Genomic DNA, 24,707 nt, shown 5'->3' with positions numbered 1-24,707 from the left:
CTGAGGTTGGGTCAGTTCACGTTCCCTCCTTGGCAGCCAAAATCCCCCTGGAATGTGAGTGGATCGGGAAGGACCTTAAATCCCCCTCCAATTCCATCCTATCCACGCGCAGGGACACCTCCCACTATCCCAGGTGGATCCAACCCCCATGTCCAACCTGGCCTTGGGCACTGCCAGGGATCCAGGGGCAGCCACAGCTGCTCTGGAGAACCAATGGTGTTCTTTATATGTTTTCCAGCCTTAAGGTTTCTGGGATTATCTCCCCAAGGAACACATTTTGGTTGGTCAAAAATCATGGGAATGTCTGTATGGGAATGAAGGATTTGGGGAACACAATGGAAAACCTGGAACTGTGAGTTCAGGATGTTAAATCTGACATTCAAATGAAAAAAAAAAATGGACTTAGCAGGAAAAATTGGGAGAGTCTGCTGGAAAGTCTGCTGAATTCTTTGGGAAGACTCTTCCTTGGTCCCTGTGGCTGGGAAGGAACAGGAATTCCACAAAGTCCCATGAGAAAGGGCAGAAATAAGGGAAAAAAGGAATAATGGAATCATGGAATGTTTGGGATGGAAGGGAACCTTAAAAATTATCCAGTGCCACCCCTGCCGTGTCAGGGACACCTCCCAGTGTCCCAGGCTGCTCCCAGCCCCAGTGTCCAGCCTGGCCTGGGACATCCCAGGGATCCAGGGGCAGCCCCAGCTGCTCTGGATGACAAAAGCTGACGTGGACACCGAGGTGCTGCTGGGGTTTAGGTGGGAATGCAGAGCTGGCCATCAGCTGGAGAGGAGGAGGAGGTTCCTCAGAGCATGGATGAGCAGCAGCTCCACGGACAGAGATCCACGTGGGAAATCTGGGATGTAGATCCAGGTTTGGATCCCCTTCCTCGCCTCCCACCCCAGCCCTGCAGGTCAGAGATCACAGAGAGCCACGTGTGGGTCATCCCAAGTGCCTCCTCCACGGATCTCACGTGGCCTCTCGTGCCTGCAAAGATTCCAGAGTAACGTATGAATAAAATTCCAGAATAAAATCATCCCTGGATCCATGGAGCTGCTGCTGTCCAATGGCTTTTCCCCACTCTGGAAACTTCCAGCAGCTTGGGATCAAAATGCAGCTGGAATTAGGGAGAGAAAATCTCGTGGGTGGGCAGTGAAGGGAGAGATTGATTTGTTCTTTTCCCCAGTTAACTGGCCTGGAGCTGCTCACTGGCATTCCCTGGAAATGCTGGGATGGCTCCAGAGCCAGGCTTGGGGCAGCCAGCTGTGTCCTGCAGGATGTTGGGGATGTCTGGATTTCTGTGGAACCCTGAATTCCCTGGGTTTATAGTTGGGTTGAGGATGGAAGTTCCCGCCGGTGGTTTGCTCTGTGCTCCTGGTGGCTCTTCCAAGTGGAACTGGATTTAAAGTGGATTTTTCCCAGGAATCCAGGGAGTGGTTCCATGCGGAGTCCTGAGCATCTGTCGGTTGTTTTTGAATTTTAAACTCATTTTTGATGCATTGGCTCAGTCATAAAATGTGCCACCACGGTGCCTTCCTAAAGATTAATGAAAACTGGCATTTAAAAAAAATCTGGCTCGTGTTCAGGTGCTCTTACTCCTGCTCTGCCCAACATCCACGGAGAAAACAGGACGAACTCCAGCACCTGGAGCGTTTTTCCTTGGCAAACCCCAGGTGCAGTTTCAAGGCTGGATCCCAGGCTGGGATTTTGCAGCAGCCACTCCTGTCCTGCCCAGCAGCGCTGGCCCTGGGCCTCTGCTTTGCCATCAGCTCCAGCCTGGGGATCGTTGTGGGGTTTCTCCGAAAGGATGGTGGCAGGCTGGGATTGCACAGGCCATGGAGAGGCCTGGGGTTCCTGTGGAGCACAGAGGGTGGACATCAGGCAGCTTCAGGCTGGGGTGAGTCCAGGAGCACCTGAGGGTCCAGGGGGAGGGAATGGGGGATTGTTGGAACCCTGAGGATTTCAGGCTTTCTGTGCTGCCAGGCTCTGACCCCCAGGAGAACACTGCACTGACCTGGGGCCATGGAGAAGGGTCCCAAAATGGAATGGTGGGACTGGGATTGTGGCTGTGGAGTTTGGATAGAAGTGTGTGATGTCACAGGGTGAAAACTCAGAGTTTAAGGGTTTGGAATGTAGTAATAGATATGGAGCAAGATGGAGCTTTTAGGGTGGAGGCTTCTCCTCCTCCCTCTCCTCCTCCTTGTCCTCCTCCCTCTCCTCCTCCTTGTCCTCCTCCCTCTCCTCCTCCTTGTCCTCCTCCCTCTTCTCCTCCTTGTCCTCCTCCCTCTTCTCCTCCTTCTGGGGGAAGAGGCTGGGGGATGAGGAGGGGATGGGGGATGGGAAGGGCAGCAGAGCCCTCAGGGTGGGAAGATTTCCCAGCCTCATCCAGGAGCTGCTGCTCTGAACCCATCCCGAAGCTCCAGGTGAGGCTGATTCCTGGTCTCCAGTGGGAACATCTCCCACCCTGGGCAGGGATCCCATCCCATCCCACCCCAGGCTGTCCCCTTGGAAGTGGCTGCATCCAGGCTGTGGAACACAAGGCGCTTGGAGCCGTTTCCTGGGAATGCTGGGATCCCTGGGATGTGGCACGAGGTGATTCCAGCATTATTGGGACATCCTGGCCCTCCCTGGGTTCTGTTTAAACACAACCACATTTCCCCCACTTCCAGAGGCTTCCCAACACTCCAGCAGCCACAGGGACATTTCCCAGACTCCGGACACTGCCTGGTGGCCTTTTGCTGGCCCGGAACAGCGTTCCAAAAAGGCACTTTGGGTCGTGTTCCCAATGATCCTGACAATCCCAATGATCCTGATAATCCCTGGCACTTCTGGGCTCTGGGTGATGCTGGGCAGCGCAGCTGGAATCGTTCTGGGCTCAGCTGGATCCCGGTGCCTTTCCCGGGCAGGGAATGTCCCCTTGCTGGGTGTCACTGCTCCGGTGGCATTCCGTGTTTTCCAGAGGTCACAGAGCCCTGGCTGGGATCTGTGCTGTGCCCATGCCAAGGCTGGGCTCAGCTGGAGCCTCTGGAAGCTCCTGCTCGGCGGGGGCCGGGGTTTATCCTGCCCCAGGACTTCCAGAGTCACCCCTGGAGCTGAACTTCCCGCTGCTTCCAGCTCCCTTTCCGGGGCTTTGCCTTAACAAGTCAAAATAAGGCTGGTTATTAAAAGATGGGAGTTTTTTAGGCTTGGATGCAGTAGGAGAGCCTTTGGAAAGGGCGCTCTGGTGGCTGGGAGGATTTCCACAGCGGCATGGGGATAATGGGATGGGGGTTTCTGCTCCTGGGCAGGTTTGGGAAGGAGGAATTTGATTTTCCAGTCGAATTTAGGAACGAGACCTTCTTAATCTTCACTCCTGCTGCTCGTCTGCTTGGGATATTAAAGTCTTAGGAGAGGAAATGCATCCGTGGGGCTGGAGAGATGGGAAGGGACGTGGGCAGCTGCAGGCTGGGCTTGCAGGATTTTGGGAAGAGGCTCCCAGAACGCAGGGGATGCTGTGTCCCACTGGAGAAACGATGGATGGAGAGGTGTTACTGCCAGAGTTCTGAGTGTCTTGGTTTAAACCCTGTCAGAATTTAGGAGGTGCTCACAGCCATCCCCTTCCCCCTGGCAAGGAGGAGCTGGATGAACAGCAGGAATTCTGCCGGGCTCTGCCCTCGGCATCCTCTGCTTGACCTCCTGGAGAACCTCCTAGAGGAAAAGGGGGAGGAGATTTTTTTTTTTTGTTTTGCGCTGGATGAAAACCTCAGCCAGCTCTGGAAGCCCCTGCTATTTTTTCATTAAGCCTTGGCCCCAAAATGTGTTATTTTAAGAGTGTTGAGCAGCCCTCTCCGGGCAGGGGAGCCGTCGCTTGCCACTGGTGTTTGATCTGGAAGCTTTTTGAGACAAAATCTCCCCGAGCGTCTGCCCTGAGCCGGAGCCTCCGCTCCCGTCACCGCGTCCCGGATCCATCCAGGCCCGGAAAGGCCTCCAAGATCATCAAGTCCAACCTTTGAAGTTCGGGACTTCTGGGTTTTCTTCACTCCCTGGGCTCTGGAGATGAGGTGTGAGCAATCCCAGAGCCAGGAGGAGGTGGCATTTTGTGGGCTCTGTCACCGTGTGCCACCCCCTGCTCGCGCTCCGGGACCCCCAGTGGTACCAGGGATGTCTTGGGATGGGATGGGATGGGAGCTACAGGAAAAAGGAGCAGGAGGAGATGGGAGTGATCTGAGAACTGGGGAGGGTTTTTGAAGTGGCTCCTGGAGTGAAGTGCCAGGCCAGGAGCTTGAGGTTAAATGTGATCCCTCGGCGCCGTGGGAGCCGCCGTGGATGGGAAAAGCAACCGGGAACGTCTGGGAGTGCAGGACACATCTGGGGAGGTGCTGAGGGCTTTGTGCAGATCTCAGCAGGTTCTGCCCTTCCTCGTGCTTTCCCTCTGCTCCCTCCCACATCACAGAACTGCAGTGCAAATGTGCTTATTGTCATAAAAGGGCTTTTTATTCCCCGTTTCCTGGCGTTCTGGGAAGGTTTCACTGTTTATTTAACAGGAATTCTGTGCCTTTAAGTCTGTGTTGAAAATTTATACTCCATAGGAAGTTTATTAATAAATGGGCATCCCTCTCAATTCCTTTTATGACCTCAGAAATGAAACTGCTAAATCATGGCCTTTTTTATTTCAGCATCTGGGTGAGGAAGGGCCGTGGGGCCTGGGGGATCCCAGCAGTGGATCCACATTCCCTGGGCACAGAAAATCCAAAGTTTAACTACAGGGCAACCATGTGCTGGCCCAGCTTTTTGTGTGGTTGCCTTTTAGACCTTTTGAAAGTCTTGAAATCCAGAGATGCTCGAAATAAATCCTTTCCCTTACAATCATGGAATGGTTTGGGTTGGGAGGAGCCTTAAAGATCATCCAGTTCCAGCCTTCTGCTGTGAGCAGGGACAACTTCCACATGCCAGGGTGCTCCAAAGCAAATCCAGCCTGGCCTTGGACATCCTCCAACCCCTGTGTTAGAATTAATAATTAATAATAATTAATAATTAATAAATAGGCAAAGGGAAAGTGCCGAGTTGAAGCAGGAGCAGTCCTTGCTCCTTCCTTAGAGCCATCAGGAGATGCTGTTGTGTTTGTGGGATTTCAGCTGGGAAAGAGGAGCCCTGAACCTCCTTGCATTCAGCCTGGTCTGTGATTTTTGGGTTGGGCACTGTGATTTTTCCTGCTCTTGCTTCTCCTGGTTTCTGTTTGGAGGCTGGGAAGTTGCTCCCAGGGGCACCAGGATCCCGTGGCTCTGGGGCTGAGGCAGCTCAGACTGACCCCACAATAAACTCAATTTGTGCCTGGTTTGGCGTGGAGGAGCTCAGGGCTCTGGGCAGCACGGCCCTGCCAGGAGAGGTGATGGAATCACCTCAAAAATCTCTGGGAATGGCTCCCACCAGGATGCTGCTGCCCAGGATGATAAATTCAATAAAAATAATAAAAATGTGGCTGCTCATAAACCTTTTAAATGGACTGGGTTTTCCCAGCTTTCTCCTCTTAAAAATTCCACGGGTGGTTTTGGTAACAGGGAAGGGTTTGATCTCTCCGTGCTCTCCAGCTGGGCACTGCTCCTGCCCTGGGTCTCTGGAGATGTGGAGGAATATGAGGAGGTTTTGGGGGCATTCCTGGTGTCCCACAGACGTGGCGTTGGAATGGTTTGGGTGGGAAGGGACCTTAAATCCCGTCCCATTCCCGTGCCAAGGACTGTGCCAGGGAGCTCGGAGTCTCCAGGTCCTCCCTGGAGCTGCCAAACACGTGCTGGATGTGGCAAAATCCCGATGCTGTGCCAAGGCCTCAGCTGGGCACCCAAACTCCGTGTGCCACGCCCACCCCAAGCTGCCCCTGAGCTCAGATTTTGGCTTTTGGTCCAGGTGAGCAAAACATGATCCTTCCTGCGATGATGGACCTGAAAGCTCGTGCAGCAGGGTGCCAGTGGGACCAAAATCCCCTTTTGGGAACGTCGCTGCCCTGGAATTCCCAGGGAGCTTTGTCCAGCCCTTCCCTGGGCTGGGAGTGATCTGATCCCCAGGGAATTCACCCTGGGGCTGGAACCAGATGGAAAGGGGTCCATGCTGAGGTCTGGGCTTGTTCCAGCTGAGGTGCAGCGGTTCAGGTTTCAGGGAATGGTGGTTCCATTTTCAGGGAATGGTGGTTCCATTTTCAGGGAATGGTGGCTCTGTTTTCAGGGAATGGTGGCTCTGTTTTTAGGGAATGCTCATTCAATTGTCAGGGAATGGTGGCTCTGTTTTCAGGGAATGTAGTTCCATTTTCATGGAATGGTGGCTCTGTTTTCAGGGAATGGTGGCTCTGTTTTCAGGGAATGCTAATTCATTTGTCAGGGAATGGTGGTTCAGTTCTCAGCGAATGGTGGCTCTGTTTTCAGGGAACAGTGATATGGTTTTCAGGGAATGGTGGTTCTATTTCCAGGGAATGCTTATTCAATTTTCAGGGAATGGTGGCTCTGTTTTTAGGTAATGCTAATTCAGTTGTCAAGGAATGGTGGTTCTGTTTTCAGGGAATGGTGGTTCCATTTTCATGGAATAGTGGCTCCTGTTTTAGGGAATTCAATTGTCAGGGAATAGTGGCTCAGTTTTCAGGGAATGGCAGTTCTGTTTTCAGGGAATGGTGGCTCAGTTTTTGGGGAATGGTGGCTCAGTTTTTGGGGAATGGTGGCTCAGTTTTAAGGGAATGGTGGCTCAGTTTTCAGGGAATGGTGGCTCAGTTTTCAGGGAATGGCAGTTCTGTTTTCAGGGAACAATGGTTCGGTTTTCAGGGGCTGGTGGCTCCATTTTCAGGGAATGCTGGTTCATTTTTCAGGGAATGGTGGCTCTGCTTTCAGGGAATGGTGCCGAGCTGCCTGCCCTTCCCATGACACTCTGGGACAAATTGCAGCCAGGTGCTGCAGCAGCCCCCGAGGGGATCCAGCAGCAGCCCAAGGCTTGTCTTCCCTCCAAGGTTTTTTGCCAAACCCCCAGGTTCTGCTGCCAGGCTCAGGTCGTTTAAACCTCTCCACATATTCTTCCAATTCCCATCTATGGCAAATTTAGAACAGCTTTCATTTCAGGGAAAATGTCCTTCAGTTCCTGCAGGCCAGGAGGAACTGCTTTGTTCCCCTTTCCTGGTTTTTTGGAGCAGGACAGGTTCCTGTGGGGGCAGGGAGGAGATAGCTGGGACACCCTGGTGGCTTTGATTTGGGGTCTGCATCTGCTGCTCATCACTTTTGGTTCCTCAGGAAAGGCTGGGGTCCAGCAGGGTGAAGGAGCTCCAGCAGCAGGGATGTTCCCTGGTCCTGAGAGTTCCTACAGGGGAGAACCCCTGGCCCTGCAGTGATGCCAAGGGCAGATCCCAGTCTCCAGGTGCTCCAGGGAGCTGTGGGACCTTTGGTCTGTATCTGAAACGTTGGGTGGCTGGGACTTTGGGGAATGTTGAATATTTCACAGGAATACCTGTGAGCAACTTGCTGAGAGGAATCCCAGAATCCTGGTGTGCTTTGGGTTGGAAGGGGCCTTCAAGGCCATCCCATTCCATGGGCAGGGTCATCTTCCGCTATCCCAGAGTGCTCCAGCCTGGCCGTGTACACCTCCAGGGATGGAGCAACCACAGCTGCTCTGGGAATCTATTCCAGGGCCTCACCTGCCTCCAAGTGAAGAATTCCCTCAGTGTCCTCTTCCTCCTGCTGCTGCTGCTCCACATCAGCCTCTCCCAGGACTTCCCAGAAATGCACGGGCACAGGAGAACCTGGAGATCTCCGTGAGCAGAAATCCACTGGTAGAGGAGAACCTGGAGATCTCTGTGACCAGAAATCCACTGGCACTGGAAAAACTGGGGACGTCTTTGTGACCAGAAATTCCTTGGCAGAGGAGAACCTGGAGATCTCTGTGACCAGAAATCCTCTGGCACTGGAAAAACTGGAGCTCTCCATGGCAGAGGAAAAACTGGAGATCTCTTTGTGACCAGAAATACCTTGGCAGAGGAGAAGCTGGAGATCTCCATGACCAGAAATCCCTTGGTAGAGGAGAAGCTGGAAATCTCTGTGACCAGAAATGCACTGGCAGAGGAGAACCTGGAGCAGGAGAACCTGGAGGTCTCTTTGTGACCAGAAATTCCTTGGCAGAGGAGAACCTGGAGATCTCTGTGACCAGAAATACACTGGCACTGGAAAAACTGGAGCTCTCTGTGACCAGAAATCCATTGGTAGAGGAGAACCTGGAGCAGGAGGAGCTGGAGATCTCTTTGTGACCAGAAATGCTCTGGCACAGGAGGAGCTGGAGATCTCTTTGTGAGTTGAAGTGTTTTCCTTCAGGCTCGCTGGCGAGTGACACAAGTGGAACATGGAACTATTAATGAGCAGCACTGCAGGGAAAGGGAATTCGTGTCCTGTGGATCAAAGGAATTTGCTGGGTATTAATTCCATTTATTTACAAGTTCAGCTGCTTTGTAAACATCTCCTTGTCAGGCCGTTCCTGTTAACAGCGGCTGGGGCTGTTTTTAATAACCTTTTATTTGGAACAAAGCTGGCAGAAATGTTCTCTGCTTTCCTTCAGGGTTGGTGGCATTGCCTTCAAGCTTCCCTGGCCTCAGAGGCTGAGTTTTAACCCCTTGGTAGCAGCGGGATCCGCTCCAGACACGGAATATCTGGAAGCACTTGGCACAGCCTGCAGGAATCTGGTTTAGTTCTCGGAGCCCAGCATTTGACATGCAATTAAAAGGCTGCGAGCTTTGCTCACTCTTATAAATTTCTTTTGCAAGTGTGGCTGTTAAAGTGCACTTTTATCAGCCACCTGTGCCCGCTTGGCTGTTTTACAGAGGGGCACTGGCCCTGTAAATGGGAGTTTTCCACATGTCCCCTTTCAGGGGTTATTGAGGAGTGGGGCTGTTGGTGCAGCTGCAGCTGGGAGAGTTTGTGTTTGCAGCTACTGCAGGTCTCCTTTGGGAAGGGAGCTCGTGTGGGGCCAGGGATGCACACGTGGGGTGTTCCCAGTGGAGAACTGACTGGAAAAAGTACACAGGGAGAGGAGCTGTTCCTTGGGCTTCAGGAGCTGGACACAAACCTGGAAGGTTGGAGCAGCCTTGACCCTCCATGTGATCTGCTGGGAGGCATCTCATGGTCTGGAATGAAAAATACTAAGTGGGGCTGCTGGAGAGAGCCCAGAGGAGGTCATGGAAATGTTTCCAGGGCTGGAGCCCCTCTGCTCTGGAGCCAGCCTGGGAGAGCTGGGAATGTTCCCCTGGAGAAGGGAAGGCTCCAGGCAGAGCTCAGAGCCCCTTGCAGGGCCTGGAGGGGCTCCAGGAGAGCTGGAGAGGGGCTGGGGACAAGGGACAGAGGGACAGGACCCAGGGAACGGCTCCCACTGGGAAAGGGGAGATTGGGCTGGGATCTTGGCAAGGAATTCCTGGCTGGGAGGGTGGGGAGGGGCTGGGCTGGAATTCCCAGATTTGCTGTGGCTGCCCCTGGATCCCTGGCAGTGCCCAAGGCCAGGTTGGACACTGGGGCTGGGAGCACCTGGGACAGTGAGAGGTGTCCCTGCCATGGATAGGGTGGCGTTTAAGGTCCCTTTCCATCCCAACCCATTCCATGATTGTGCTGAACCCACCCTGCATGGTGCTGCTCAGCCCCGTGTGTTGCACTGGGACTTCAGCTGGGAGGACCCTCGGGGAACACGAGGTTTGGTTTGTAGGGCACAGCCAGGGGAGGTCTCGTTTAACCTCCTGCTCCCACTTTTAGGTCAGGCTTTTCTTGGGGTTTTGCCTCAAAACCTCCGTGGATGAGGCTGCAGAACCTCTGGGGGTTTTCAGTAAGGACCAGTCGTGTTTTGTTCCTGCATCTTCCTGGTGACCTCCCGTGGGGACGGAAGGTTCTTTCAGGAGCCTTTTCCTCTGGGATGCTCCAGCCCCTGAGCTCATCACGGGTGTCCCCCTGTCCTACCTCGGCAGTGCCATCCTTGTCCCAGGGGATCCCAGCTCTGTTCCATGGGGTCCTTGGGATGTGGTGATTTCACAGAACCATGGAATGCTTTGGGTGGAAGGGACCTCAAATCTCACCCATTCCCTCCCCAGCCATGGGCAGGGACACCTCCCACTGTCCCAGATGGATCCAAGCTGGCCTTGGGCACTGCCAGGGATCCAGGGCCTCTGGGAATTCCAGCCTGGCAGGGAGGAGTGAAGGACTCGTGGTGGGAGGCTCTGGGGTCTGGTGAAGGTGCTGAAGTCTCCTGTCCATGCCCTGAGCTTTGTGTGCAGGGCCCCAGACAGGGAGGTCCTTCTGTGAGATCACGGTCCTGGAATGCGGATTTATCCCATCCAGGGAGACTTGGATTAGCTCTTCCAGCAGCAGGGACAATAAAATTCCATCCCCCGGGGAGGGATGATGGGATTTATGGAGGGTGCACGTGGCCCAGCCCTGGCTCTGGCTCTTCCCTGTTTTACAGGAACCTCTGAAGTGTGGGAGCGCTCCCAGGTGTCCCCAGGTGCTGGGGCTCAGTCCTGCAGTTCCTGCGGGATTGTGGCCAAGGACTGGACACCACTGCAGGCACTCTCTGTCTTTATTCCATGAACCCCATCTTCCTCCTCTCCTGTTGCTCTCCAGGGATTTTCTCTGCAAAGCTCTGCCCACCTTGGAGTCTTTAAGGTTTAATTTTACACTGTGCTTTTATTTTATGTAGAAATAAGGACAGGATGAGTCAGCTAATTGGATTATTTCCCTCATTTTATCAGTTCTTGGCTTATGGAGCCTTAGTATCCCCACTGGGACTCCCCAGTTTGTTCCACATACCCCAAAGAGCTTTTTGGGAGACGTTTTCCCCTCAGAACTCCAGATTTTGGGTGCCACGTCCTCTCCCCTTCCCCTCCCCGGTACCAAACCCCACTCTGTGTGATGTGGTTTTTAAATCCCAATAATTTGCTCTGAGTCAGAGCCTTCCCGTCCCGAGCAGCCACGAGGCTGAGGAGAAGGAGCTTTTGTGCCTCGTAAAGCCCTGGGAACAGTTGCTGCTGATAAAATGTTGACAGACCCCCTTGCTCGCCGCTCCCCGTGGTGCCACTGCAGGGAAATGTCACCATGAGCCCGGCTGGGACAGCTTGTGTACAGCTGAGCTTTATCACAAACAAACAAGGCTTTGGAAGCCTCCAGTGATTCCCATTTCCCCCCCACCCCCCTTCCTCCAAGCATTTATTTGCTTTTCTCCCTTTTAAGCCGAATTTATGGCTTCCTGGCCCCGCCGATTTTTGATTGACTTAAAAAATCATCGTAAAAAAAGGGCCCTGTGTAGATGGAGCTGCTGAAATGCCTCCAAGGCGTTGTTTATAGGTCCATGTTCCCCCTCTGCCGAGGGAAAGTGAGGCTTTAATGCCTTCCACATTTCCTGGGCTCGGATACAGAGCACTGTGGCCTTTGGAGATGCTTTTTGCTGCTTTTCGGGATTCTGATGAAAATGTTGGCAGCCAGGGCCGGGATTCTGCCTCTCAAGGTGAGGCTGATGTGTCTGGAAGGCTCAGGAGTGGCTCTGGTGAGAGCTGGAGAGCTTCCAGAAGGTGCTGTTGGATGAGTCTCGCTCCGGAGGGAATGGGGGGTGAGAAAGGCCCAGTTTTTCCAGGCTGTACAAGCTCCAAGAGCAGGGAAACCTCAGAAACATCCCCTGGTCCCACCGTGGCTTACAAAGCCCCGTGGAGCTCCAGCCCTGTCCCACCATCCCCACAGGCAAGCAGGGAACACGTGGTGGGATGGAGATGGAGATGGAGCAGGGACATCTTGGTCACCTCGTCCCTGGACACCTCCAGGTTGTGTCCGTGGCTGAAGTTTGGGATGGAATTCCCACTCTTGGACACTTCTATTGCATTCCTGAGGGAATGGGGGTTGAGGCAAGCGGGGAACATGTTGTGGGATGGAGAGGGAGATGGAGCAGGGACATCTCGGTCACCTCGTCCCTGGACACCTCCAGGTTGTGTCCGTGGCTGAAGTTTGGCATGGAATTCCCGTTCCTGGACACTTCTGTTGCATTCCCAAGGGAATGGTGGTGTGTCAGGATCTGTGATATTCAGATACTCCCGAGATTGTGGAAAGTCTCTGTCTTTCAGCCCCGCTGCCAAAGGAGGAGTCGTAATTCGTCTGTGCTGGTTTTCAAGGCTGTTTATTCTTTCTTATCTACAATATTTTCTCTCTGACCTGCAGCAGGTCTGTCCTGCAGGACAGTGTGTGGGGCTCTGCCCTCAGTGGGATGTTACAAACATTATATACCAAAAACTACGTGTGCTATATTTACAATAACGTGCCAATACCCATCACCCGTGTTGAACAGTGTGTCCCCAGCCCAAACCAACAGAAAAATGCCAACACCACGGTGAAACATGGAGGGCATGAAGAAGAAGAAAAAGGACAAGGCACGCCCAGTTTCCTCCATCTTGCCTCCTTTGAACCCCTTATCCTTTATCTAGAATCCTAAAATTCTACTTTTGCACCCGTGCCACACTAATTGCTACTTATATCAAACACTCACAGCTTGTAATTCATCCTGAAAGATTGAAAACTCTTTTCCATGGACAGAGATCAGAGACAGTGTCTCTCGGGGCTCTGTGCAGGGGGGCTCCTGACCCCTTCCAGGGTCACAGACCTTCCAGGGCAGCCACAGGGATGCCCTGGATTCCCACAGTGGTGGAAAGAGCATTCAACCTTCTCCCCAGAGCCCACCAGTGCCTCATCCACCTCGTCCAAGCCCACCCCTCCGTTATTTATTTAATTATCCTTCTGCAGACACCTGGAATGGCTTTTGGGAACACGTCTGGTGTTCCTTTGTCCTTTCTCCTGCCCCATTCCCCCTGGGAGAGGCTTCCCAGTGAGTCCTGTCCTTGATGGGCATCCCGGTGTTCTCTGTGCTCAGGGCTACCAATACTGGACCAACCTGGCAGGTGCTGGGCTCCCCTTGGGTTTTTTCCAACCCCGTGGAATATTTAGGCATTGATCACAGTTTTATGTAGGAGACACTGCAGATTTTGCCCTCCTAAGAGGTTTTTTCCACCTTCTTCCCATTGTTGGGGGCTGTGGGGTGACCACAGGCTGCTCCTGCAGGGGACACAGGATGGACATGGACATCCAAGGACACGGATTTGGCACAAAGTGGAAGCAGCTGCTCACTTTGGCTCCAGAATTGTTCAATGTCTGATTTTTGATGTGGAAAATGGATTTTTCCTGTCCTGTCTCACCTGATGGTTCTTTGTGGGGGCAGCTCTGGAGTGATTTGGTGGAGATTTGTCAGTTGTGTGTCCCAGCTCAGCCTTGGAACATCCAGAGCAGGGATGGGACAGGTGAGGAGTCCCACGGCTCCTTTTCCATCCTGGCATCAACCTGAACCTGCAGAAAACCCCTTGGAACTGCAGGAATCCCTTGTTGATTTTTTGTTGATTTTTTTGTTGATTTTTTTTTTCTGTTAAGGTTGGGATTGAAAGTGTTTGAGATGGCATTTTGGTTTTGGATTTTATTATTTTTTATTTATATCATTGTCTTATAAGTTGTGAGTTTTACAGTATTTTACTAATAAGTTATAAAATGGCTCTGTGTTTATTTTGATAAGGTCTTTTAAGGAAAAACTATCTAATTAAGAAATGATACTTACGTTATTTTTATTTTTAACTTAATAACTAATTATTTATGTCTCATAATGTGGACTTTTTGGTCTAATTATAAAATATTACTTTAACTTGTGAAGAAGGGCTAGCTTCTGCTCTAAAACTTTAATCTTGTCTTATATATATTACTATATTTTAAAACTTTAACCTCTAAGTTTTTTTACTAGGTGATATTACACACTTCTATTCAAACTATACACTCATACTCCTATTGTTACCAATTAATTTTGGAAGCTTTTTTAATGCTCTCAGGTCAAATGCAGGGTTCTCTTGAGGGTCTGTGCCTTTCACAGACCTAAAGTCTAAAATTCTTAGCATCTAGGGTTCCAACAATCCCTTTTTTGCCTGATTTTCCTGGAGCAGGGGTGTGAGGGAGCTGCTGTGGCCGTGAGGGGTCAGCTTGGATCTTTGTGCTCCTGGTCAAAAAACATGGGATTTTCATTGGTCCTGGTGCCCCAATAACTCCTTGTTTGCATTCTAAAGGAAGGGGCAGGTGATAAATTCTGGGTTTGGGGCATAGCTTGGGTCCAGGCTCTGTTCTTGCTGTCCCAGGTTCGCTTTAGGAAGGCTGAAGGAGGATTCCTTATAGGCTGAGTGCGTCTCTAGTGTGGAAAGGTTGATAAAATCCATTTATGGGGTGAGCAGGCCTTTGGTAGGCTGGGCTTTGTAGGGGACTCTCCTTCACAGGGGCATCCAGGCTCTGCTGCTGGTGGCTCTGGTTTCCCTCTGTCCCCTTCCCACGTCATCAGGAGCAGAAGATTAAAAATAAAAAAGAGCAACCTGGGTCAAGTTCCTTAAAGGGCAGCAATTTCTTCGGTTAATCAGAGAACCGTGGAGTGGCTTGGGATGGAAGGGACCTTCAAGTTCATCCAGCGCAGGGACACCTCCCATGGACCAGGGTGCTCCACGCCCCAGTGTCCAACCTGGCCTTGGATCCCAGTTGATGTGGATCCCAGTTGATGTGGATCCCAGTTGATGTGGATCCCAGTTGATGTGGATCCCAGTTGATTTGGATCCCAGTTGATTTCGATTCCAGTTGTTTCAGTTGATTTGAATTCCAGTTGATGTGGATCCCAGTTGATGTGGATCCCAGTTGATGTGGATCCCAGTTGATGTGGATCCCAGTTGATGTGGATCCCAGTTGATTTCGATTCCAGTTGTTTCAGTTGTTTTGGATTCCAGCTGATTTGGATCCCAGTTGATTTGCTTTCCAGTTGTTTCAGTTGATTTGGATTCCAGTTGTTTCAGTTGATTTGGATCCCAGTTGATTTGGATTCCCGTTGTTTCAGTTGTTTTGGATCCCAGTTGATTTGGATCCCAGTTGATTTGGATTCCCGTTGTTTCAGTTGATTTGGATTCCAGTTGATTTGGATTCCACAGGTGCAGAAATAAAGAGAGGAAAGCCACAGAAATGCCCTTCTTGATGAGAGCTCTTCTCCCATCCTCTGGGCTCTCCTGCCATGGCCAAGGAGGTGACATCCAGCAGATCACAGGGGTGTCCTGGCCTGACGTGCAGCTGATTCCCGTGGCAGAGGCTTTATAAGGATTGAAGTTGGGTTTTGTTGGCTGTTCCTATCTGCCAGGCTCCAGTTGCTGTGATGTCGCTCCAAACCAGCGCAGGCAGCTCGTAAATCTGAGTTATCACTCAGTGCTCTGGGCTGAGGGCATGTTTTGTTTTGTTTTATTTTATTTTATTTTATTTTATTTTATTTTATTTTATTTTATTTTTCGATTTAATTTAATTTAATTATTTTATTTTATTTATTTACTTTATTTATTTTATTTTATTTATTTATCAATTTAATTAAATTATTTTATTTTATTTATTCATTTTATTAATTTATCTATTTAATTTAACTTTATTTTATTTTTATTTATTAATTTAATTTTATTTATTTATCGATTTTATTTAATACATTAATTAATTAATGAGTTGATTTTTGAAAAAAATTTGTTATATTTATTTATTTTGCACCATAGCTGTTCCTGAGGTGGTTTCTCCTTCCCTCCTGGTGGCTGTGAGAATCCAGCTCCTTTTCCCGTTGTTTTTCCACTCTCATCCAGGAGCTTTGCTCTTCCCTTGGCTCCCGTCACTCTGGATATTGCAGGATGAGGGAGCAGCCATGGAAGGGAAAAGGAAAAAGGAAGGGAAAGGAGCTGATGGTGTTGGTGCTGCAGCCCTGCTGGAGAGGCTGTCGGGCAGTTATTCCACAGGAGCGCATCCAGGGATTCCTGTGTGGATCCCAGCTCCTTCTCCATCCTGGGTTTCTTTGTGTGGCACAGATTTTTAATATAAAAATAAAATATATAAAAATAGATATATTTTTATACATGCATATGTGTATATGCAAGGGCGTGGAGGGACAGGGCACAGGGAATCATTTAAAATAGGGTTGGAAGATGTTTTCTGAAGGAATTCCTGGCTGGGAGGGTGGGGAGGCTTTGGAATGGAATTCCCAGAGCAGCTGCGGCTGGAAGTGATCCCTGGCAGTGCCCAAGGCCAGGTTGGCACTGGGGCATGGATCCACCTGGGACAGTGGGAGGTGTCCCTGCCCACAGCAAGGGGTTGAAGGGGATGATCCTTAATGTCCCTTCCCACTCAAACCATTCCATGATTTTTGTCAAGTTTCAAGAAATGTCCATTCTACTACTTAAAAAAAAATAAAAATTAACTGGTGGCCACTTTGTGGTGTAAAAGAACAAAAATCTGGTGTAGGGGTAAATCTGGGACTGAGACCGAGGTGTAGGAAATGCAACATCAGCTTTGGGGAGGAATTTGGGATAATTCCCTTTGAAGTGTCAGGTTTGGGGTGATTTGGTGGAGATTTGTCAGCTGTGTGTCCCAGCTCAGCCTTGGAACATCCAGAGCGGGGATGGGACAAGTGAGGAGTCCCACGGCTCCTTTTCCATCCTGGCATCAACCTGAACCTGCAGAAAACCCCTTGGAACTGCAGGAATCCCTCTTTGCCTGATTTTCCTGGAGCAGGAGCGTGAGGGAACTGCTGTGGCCGTGAGGGGTCAGCTTGGATCATTGTGCTCCTGGTCAAGAAATGTGGGATTTTCTTTGGTCCTGATTCCCCAGTAACTCCTCCTTGTTTGCATTCTAAATCCCTCCTTTAGGAATTCCAGCTGGGAAGGTCAGGTTTGTGTTCAGGAACAGAAAAATTCCCAAAGCTGAGCTGGAGGAGCCTGGCCGAGCTCGAGGCCTTGGCATTGGGGATGGGATTTGAGGTTATTCCCATGGGAGGTGCTTTGGCCACATTCCTGTGCTGGAAAAGAGGGATTTGGTCATCACAACCGAACAACTCTGATCCTGAGTGCACTTAAGAGTGTGAAAAATCAGATTTCACCCGGAATTTTCCTTTCTCTTGGGATTTAATTGCAGGGAAGGGGCTGTGGGGACGTTGGGGTGCGGGGCCTTTGGGAAGGGGTTGGGGAAAGCAGCTCGGGGTTGCCACTGCGTTATTAATTTGGTGTGTGCACGCTCTGGGGTTCCAAGGGCAGGCTCCCACTTCCAGCGTGTTCACTGTGGCTTTCCCAGGGTTTGACAGGCTGATCCAAGGCTTTAGCTCTTGGAAACCACTTCAGTGGGGCCTGGGAGCCATGGAGATTATCCAAGCTGGAGCAATCAATCCCTTATGTCCCGAACCGCTGGAGATCCAGGGCTGAGCTTCCCTTCACCGACTCCTCGGACTGAATCAACTCTTTTTTTGTAAAAACCAATTTTTAAATCACCCTTCCTTTTGAGTTACGGGCAGAGCGAAGGGGGCTGGGATTGGGAGACCTCGAGTTGGAGGCAGACTTGGGCTTTGTATTGGAGCCAGGATTTATTTTATTTTACACCATCCCATGGCTGTTCCTCAGGTGGTTTCTCCTTCCCTCCGGATGTCTGTGAGAATCCAGCTCCTTTTCCCGTTGTTTTTCCACTCTCATCCAGGAGCTTTGCTCTTCCCGTGGCTCCCATCACTCTGGATATTGCAGAATGAGGGAGCAGACATGAAAGGGGAGGAAAAGAAAAAGAAGAAAGAGAAGGAAAAGGGAAAGGAAAGGAAAGGAGAAAGGAAAAAGGAACTGATGGTGTTGGTGTTGCAATCACACAAATTCTCAGCCAGGTGGGGGGAAGGGGAGGGCAGGCCCTGCTGGGGGCTCAACACTTCCCAGGAATGAGCAAGGAAAGCAGGAAAGGCAGGAGTGTGTCCTGGGGGAATTCTCTGCTGTGGGGTGCAGGACATGGATGTGGCAGTCAAGGGGCTGTGGTGTCCCTCGTGTGGCCATTCCACGGGATTTGGCCACATTTGGGTTCTTGGGAGGCTGAATTCCAAGGGATCAGTGGGGAGGGGTTGGGTTTGAGCAGGAGTTGCTCTGCTGGAAGAGTGGTCAAGCTGTGGAGCAGCTCCTCAGGGAAGGATGGAGGCACCATCCCTGGAAGTGTTCAGGGACAAGTGGATGTGGCACTTGGGGATAGGGTTGAGTGGGGATGGGGTATTCGGTCAAAACCTGGACTCGATGATCTCAGAGGGCTTTCCCAACCTTTCTGATTCTGTGGGAAGCCCAGGGGAGCCTTTGGGACAGCTGTAGCTGAAGGAAATGAATGCAATAAGTTTGTTTTTGGCTGCTGGAGAACTATGGGATCTCTGGGCCTGCACTGCTGGGGCTTGTCCTGGACACCAAAATCCAGGAGTCAGGAGGCTCTGATCCTTCAGAAACTCCCTCAGCAGCTCCGATGGTCCCAAATCCCTCATTTCTTTCCTTCCCATCCCCAGGAACTGCATTAGAGCCTGGCTGAAGTGTGAGGTGTCACTTCCCTTCCAGGTTCCCTCGTCTTTCCCATCCCTGTGATCTCCGGAGGTGTAGCTCATCCTTTCCATCTTTTTTTGGGAAGAATGGAGCACGGCCACTTTCTCATTTAGATGAAAAAAAGCTTTATAGGGTTGTTTTTGTACAAAAAGTCTCCAGTTGGGGTTGGTAATCAGTGAGGGGCAGCCTTTTGTAGTGCCTGGGTAAATCTGTTCCAGCGCCACGAGCAGACGGGTGTTTACATTAGCGTGTTAATTCCTTATATTTGGGGAGTTCTGATCCATGGAAAAACAAAGTAATGAAAGGCTTTTTTTATTCTTTCCCCCCCCCCTCTTTCTCTCTCTCCATAAATTAGAAACATTCACTTTTAGGGAGAAAAAAAAAAAATTGTGAAGTTAAAGGCAAAATTATGGCATTTATTATCTTGAATTTCCATGACTGGTTAATTTTGCCTGTGTGTGGGTGGCTAAATAATCCTTCTGTTTCCGAAATCTTCCCGAGGAATTCTTTGTGAGTGCAGCGAGACAGACGCCCACTGTGGAGAGTTGAAATGGTCAAATCCCAAATCTCAAATCCCATCCTGGGGCCGGGCGGGCACCGGGGATGGCGGATCTGCAGCGGGGGCTGAAGAGATTCCTCATTTCCACAGGGTTAATCCCCGTGCTGCTGACATTTGGGAATTCCAAGTGGGGAAGGGGCAGGGGTGGAAGTTCTGTGGGATTGAGGCTACTGCTCATGCAGAGATGGCTCTGGAGCATCTTCCCTGGAGGTTTGGTGAGGGAACACCTGTGGGAATGCAAAGGAGCCTCCTGCCAATCCATAGAAAGGGATTTGGGACAATTGCTGGGTTTCTGCAACCCAAGTTACTCCCATTCCCACCTTCATCCCGCTCTCCTGGTGTAGCTTTTTATTCTGAGGTCTTTCAGAGCCCTCAGGACCTGCTTTGCTCTTTGCCCATCTGTGGTCCTGGAATCACGGAATGGGTTGGGATGGAAAGGACCCTTAATCCCAGCCAGTGCCACCCCATCCGTGGGCAGGGACACCTCCCACTGCCCCAGGTGGATCCCAGCCCCAGTGTCCAGTCTGGCCATGGGCACTGCCAGGGATCCAGGGGCAGCCACAGCAAATCTGGGAATTCCAGCCCAGCCCCTCCCCACCCTCCCAGCCAGGAATTCCTTGCCAAGATCCCAGCCCAATCTCCCCTTTCCCAGTGGGAGCCATTCCCTGGGTCCTGTCCCTCTCTCCCCAGTCCATCTCCAGCTCTCCTGGAGCCCCTCCAGGCCCTGCAAGGGGCTCTGAGCTCTGCCTGGAGCCTTCCCTTCTCCAGGGGAACATTCCCAGCTCTCCCAGCCTGGCTCCAGCCCTGGAGCAGCTCCGGGGTCTCCTCTGGGCTCTCTCCAGCAGCTCCACGTCCTCCTGCTGCTGGCCCCAGGGCTGGGGCAGCTCTGCAGGTGGGCTCTCACCTGGGGGACACAGGGACACAATTCCCACCTTTCCTTTGGGATCAGCCCAGGCCTGGGGTGTCTGGGCTGGGCCATTCCAGCCTCATCCAGAGCATCCCAAATCAGTCTCCCAAAGATCCTGGTCCCTCTGGAGCAGACCAGGAAGGGCCAACAACCAGCGGGACACCCAGGTTCCCCCTGCCAGCCCCATCTGGGCCTTGAACCTCCACAACCCCCTTGAGAGGTGCTTTGGAGCTGTTTCATTTTTTCATCCTGAGTTGAAGGAGCTGTGGCGGGGGCCACAAATGACATCCTCGATTTGGGATTTCATCCTGGCTCACACAATCCCCCGGGAAGGGTTCGCCCCAGCGCCTCGCGCGCGGCCCTTTTGAAAGCCGAGGCTTTTAGGGGTTGAACGTTGTGAATACCTTGGGCTCAGTGGCATATGCAGAACAAATGTGAATCAAACACAGAAATAATTCCTTCAGGAATGTTATTTATTGATGTGGGAGCGCAATACTACACTGTTTACAATAGAGAGTTAAGTGGGATTTGGGGTTTGCTGGGAAGTTGACAGCTTGCGGTCCCGAGCAAAATTTCTGCCTTTTGTGGGATGAAAGAAGAAAAGCTGTGCTCTTGAAATGGTTATTTAGAAATGATTGGGAAGTTTGTTCCCTTTCCAGGCGGGGGAGAGGCTGCCAGGCCTGCGGTCGCCGCAATGGTGAAATTTTGGATGTGAAAGAGCTCACAGAAGTCTGTTTGCATTAGAGTAACGAGATAAAGAACCTCGCGGGGCTGCCGGGGCGCGCCGGGGGACGCGGGCGGGAGCGGAGCCCGCCCGCTCCCTTTCTCACGGGTAAGGCTTGGGGTGGCTGAGGCTTGGAGCAGGGAATCACCCAGGAACGGAGCCCGTGGAGCTTGGGAAGGGGCTGGGGAATGAGACAGAGCTGTGGGAATGACCAGGCTCTGTCACCTCTCACTGGCTCTGTTGGGTTTTGGTGCCAGCGGGGTTTTTCGGGGCAGGTTTTTGTCCCATCCCCTCCTCGGTCCCCCTTGGAGGTTCCTGACCTGCAGCAGCAGCACCGGGAGGCTGGCAATGAAATCTGGGCCCAAGAGGAGGAAGTGACCTCCTCATGGATTCCCTTTTTCCATTCTCTGCCAGAGGCTTTTGCCATAAAAGTGCAAATTTGGTGCTGACACGGCTGCTGGGCTCTGCTGGCTGCCTGCTCCCTGGGATGAGGTGCAGGGAATGCTGTGCACTGTGGGCTGTCTGGGAATGCTGTCACATCCAGGTCCCAGTGCCTGATGTGTCCCTGTCCCTGCTCAGCCACAGTGAACCCAATCCTGCTCTGGGATGGGTGACATCCACCCCCCCTTCCTGCTTGTGGGTGGTGAAGTGGAGAAAAGCCTGGGATAGCTGGGAGGAATTCCCAGGGAATGACCTGGGATAACGTGTTTGGAGGTGTTTCCATGGAGTAAAAGCTGAGGAAGGGGCTCCAGGGGGTCCTGCAGCAGTTCATGGGCAATGAGGAGATTGATGGAGGCAGAGTTGGTCTTGTCCAGCAATTGAAGGACAATGCAGATGTTGACCCTGAGGGAGCCCAGAGTAGAATTCCTTGGTTTGGCACAAACCTGTGCTAATCCTTCCAGGTGCTGTGGGTTGTGTTTGGGATCCTTCTGGATCCTGCCATTCCTGCTGGATGGGAACGTGGCAGAGATCCCATGGGAGCAGCAGGATCCCGTAACCCTGGGCCACTTCTGACCAGAACCCGGAGTTTGTGGCCAAGGAGGTTGTCCAAGTGCTTGGACTTGGCAGGAAGGTCACGCTGTGGAACAGCTGCCCTTGGAGTTGGTTTTGTTGCACCCTCAGCTGTTGGGGTGCCTGTGATCCCTGTGGGTCCTTCCAGCTCGGGATATTCCATGGTTTTATGATCTGCTCCTCTCTCCTCTGGTGCTCATCAGCCACCACTGGTTTGTGGAGGTGACGTGGGATGGTGGCACGGGGACACATCACCATGGCTGAGGTTGGGGTGTGGGTGGTGTCACCTCTGCTCTGCTCAGGGCTGCTCAGAGCTGGGTCTGGTTATGGTGCTGCCCAGGGTTTGTAGGACACCAAAACCCTCTGAGGAAGGAAGTTTCCATCTCCAGTCCCACCAGGCTCTTCAGCTGCCGTGGCTTTGCTTGAGGCTGTGTTTGTTTGGGCCTTGAGATTTTGTACGAAATACCCTGAAATGGGGAAAACCCCACACGAGCAGAGGAGGGAAGGATTTGGGGTTGGGTTTGGGACCTGGCATTCCCTGTCCAGGGAATGCTCTGGGGCTGGGTTTGGGATGTGGATGTGCCCTGTGCAGGGAATGCTCTGGGGCTGGGTTTGGGATGTGGATGTGCCCTGTGCAGGGAATGCTCTGGGGCTGGGTTTGGGATGTGGATGTGCCCTGTGCAGGGAATGCTCTGGGGCTGGGCAGCGCCCTGGGATCACTCGGATCACCCAAATTTTGGGATCTTTGATCAGGAGTCTCTCACTGTGGTGTTCCCCACCTGTGGCCTGGGCCCCGAGGGCTCCCAGGCATGGAGGGGCAGTGCTGGCATCTCCTGCCCTGCTCTGGTGTCCCCTGGGGCAGGATGGTGTCCCTTGGGGCAGAGTGGTGTCCCCTGGAGGAGGATGGTGTCCCCTGGGGCAGGATGGTGTCCCCTGGGGCAGAGTGGTGTCCCCTTGGGCAGGATGGTGTCCCCTGGGGCAGGATGGTGTCCCCTGGGGCAGAGTGGTGTCCCCTTGGGCAGGATGGTGTCCCCTGGGGCAGAGTGGTGTCCCCTGGAGCAGGACGGTGTCCCCTGTCCCCTCTGGGCTCCCTGGCCCTCCACTCTGCAGGACCAGGGGCTCCTCCCGGGGTGCAGTGGCCATGCTGGTGGCCGTGCCAGCAGGGCCAGAGGGTGGCAGTGGCCAGGCCGGGCACAGGGCCTGGTGCCACCCTGTGCTGTGCCCTGGTGGCACCGCCAGCCTGGAGGGGTTCAGAAGCTCCTGCTGGTGGCACATCCAGCAGCACCGGGCCTGGCTGTCCCTGTGGTGTCCCTGTGCTGTCCCTGTGCTGTCCCTGCCGTGTCCCTGCTGTGTCTCCGCAGTGTCCCCGCACTGTCCCTGTGTTCTCCCCGCACTGTCCCCAAGGTGTCCCTGCAGTGTCCCCAAGGTGTCCCCTCGCTGTCCCCGTGGTGTCCCCAAGGTGTCCCCAAGGTGTCCCCAAGGTGTCCCCACGGTGTCCCCGCGGTGTCCCCGTGTTCTCCCCACACTGTCACTGTGGTGTCCCTGAGGTGTCCCCACGGTGTCCCTGCGTTCTCCCCGCACTGTCCCCAAGGTGTCCCTGCAGTGTCCCCGTGGTGTCCCCACGCTGTCCCCGTGGTGTCCCCACGCTGTCCCCGTGGTGTCCCCGTGCTGTCCCCAAGGTGTCCCCATGGTGTCCCCAAGGTGTCCCCACGGTGTCCCTGCGGTGTCCCCGTGTTCTCCCCACACTGTCACTGTGGTGTCCCTGAGGTGTCCCCACAGTGTCCCCGTGTTCTCCCCACACTGTCCCCAAGGCTGTCCCCGTGCTGTCCCCAAGGTGTCCCCGCGGTGGCCCCGGCTCCGCGGGGGCTCGGAGCGCCCGTAGAGCCGGGCAGGAGTTTGGGTGAGGTTGTGCAAGAGCTCTGCTGTCAGATGCCAACTATTTGTTTACTCCTCTCAAGATGCAGCATAATGAGTTTGTTTACGAGGCTGGGGCCGGAGCAGAAGGAACCCATTTGATGGTTTGGGGACATCAGCTCTCCAAGCACCGCTTGCACAACACAATGACCTGAGCAGCTTTTGCACCCTGGTTCTGCTAATTAGAACCCCCCCCGAACCTTCGTCTTCCAATCCCAAAGAATAATTGGATTTTCTCCTCGTTTGTTGTTGATCCCCTGTGAAATTCCTGCGGGTTGTTTTCAGGGATAATTTGGGGCAAGGCTGCGTGTTGTGGTGGCGTTCAAACTGTCCCTGTGTGGTCACTGAGGGGGTGACAACCTGCAGGATGGGTCCCAGAAGAGTTCGGGGCAGCTTCAGGGGTAAAGCAGAGCTCCTTGTGTTTCCTTTTAAATTCTGCAGTGCACAGCTGGGTGAAAAACACTTTTCCCTGGAATTCTGTGTTCTGTTGTTGTGCGATGGGAATAGGGGAATAACATGAGAGCAGAGTGCAGCTTTTATTTAGGGAGTGAGGGACACAGCCAGGGTGTGCTGCCTGCAGGGGCTGGGTCTGATCACTCCTGGCTGTGGCTTCAACAGGAGCTGGAAAATCCATCTAAAAGTTAGGTTTGGGATACTCCAGGGAGCACTGGAGGAGTTGAGCCCTGATGTTCCCCTGGCTCCTGCATCGTGGCATTCCCCTGTCAGCCACAACTTTCTGGGATCTCTTGGAGTTCTCAGGCTTGGTTTTCCTTGATGGAATTATCCAACTGGGATATCCATAACGGGACAGGTTTTCCAGGGAAGCTGTGGCTGCCTCTGCATCCCTGGAAGTGTCCAAGGCCAGGTTGGAGCACCCTGGGATAGTGGGAGGTGTCCCTGCCCATGGCTGGGGGGGTGGAATGAGATGATCCTTCAGGCCCCTTCCCACCCAAACCATTCCATGATTCCACGATTCCATGTACCAAGGGATTGTGATGGGCCTGGCAGCTGCTTGGTGTCACCTTCAGGTGACACTTGGGATCCTCCCACGGCGTCCTCTCCTTGTCCTGCTGCTCCCTGAAAACCCTGCAGGCTCTGAGCAGCTGACTCCTCATCCAAACCCTGCTGACCCCAGAAGTTTGGGAGTCTCGTGCTGATCCCTGATTTAGATCCC

At 52.7% G+C, this 24,707-nt stretch overlaps 2 protein-coding genes and 1 long non-coding RNA gene across 7 annotated transcripts in view; all 3 read left to right on the top strand.

The window, feature by feature from the left end:
* The window catches only part of EXOC6B (exocyst complex component 6B), a 290,871-nt gene that overhangs the window by 71,989 nt on the left and 194,175 nt on the right, over positions 1–24,707 (top strand). The gene's annotated exons all lie outside the window — the stretch shown is intronic.
* The window catches only part of RAB11FIP5 (RAB11 family interacting protein 5), a 447,460-nt gene that overhangs the window by 277,241 nt on the left and 145,512 nt on the right, over positions 1–24,707 (top strand). The gene's annotated exons all lie outside the window — the stretch shown is intronic.
* Positions 8,153–8,739, top strand: LOC137473500 (uncharacterized). Its single transcript, XR_010998856.1, has 2 exons — positions 8,153–8,404; positions 8,548–8,739. It is a non-coding gene; the product is annotated as an uncharacterized lncRNA (long non-coding RNA).

The sequence above is a fragment of the Anomalospiza imberbis genome, chromosome 4 (assembly GCF_031753505.1).
Source record: "Anomalospiza imberbis isolate Cuckoo-Finch-1a 21T00152 chromosome 4, ASM3175350v1, whole genome shotgun sequence".
In the NCBI taxonomy this organism is placed as follows: Eukaryota; Metazoa; Chordata; class Aves; order Passeriformes; family Viduidae; genus Anomalospiza; species Anomalospiza imberbis.
The sequence above is the reverse complement of the archived record's forward strand: the minus strand, read 5'-3'. Positions and strand labels throughout refer to the sequence as shown.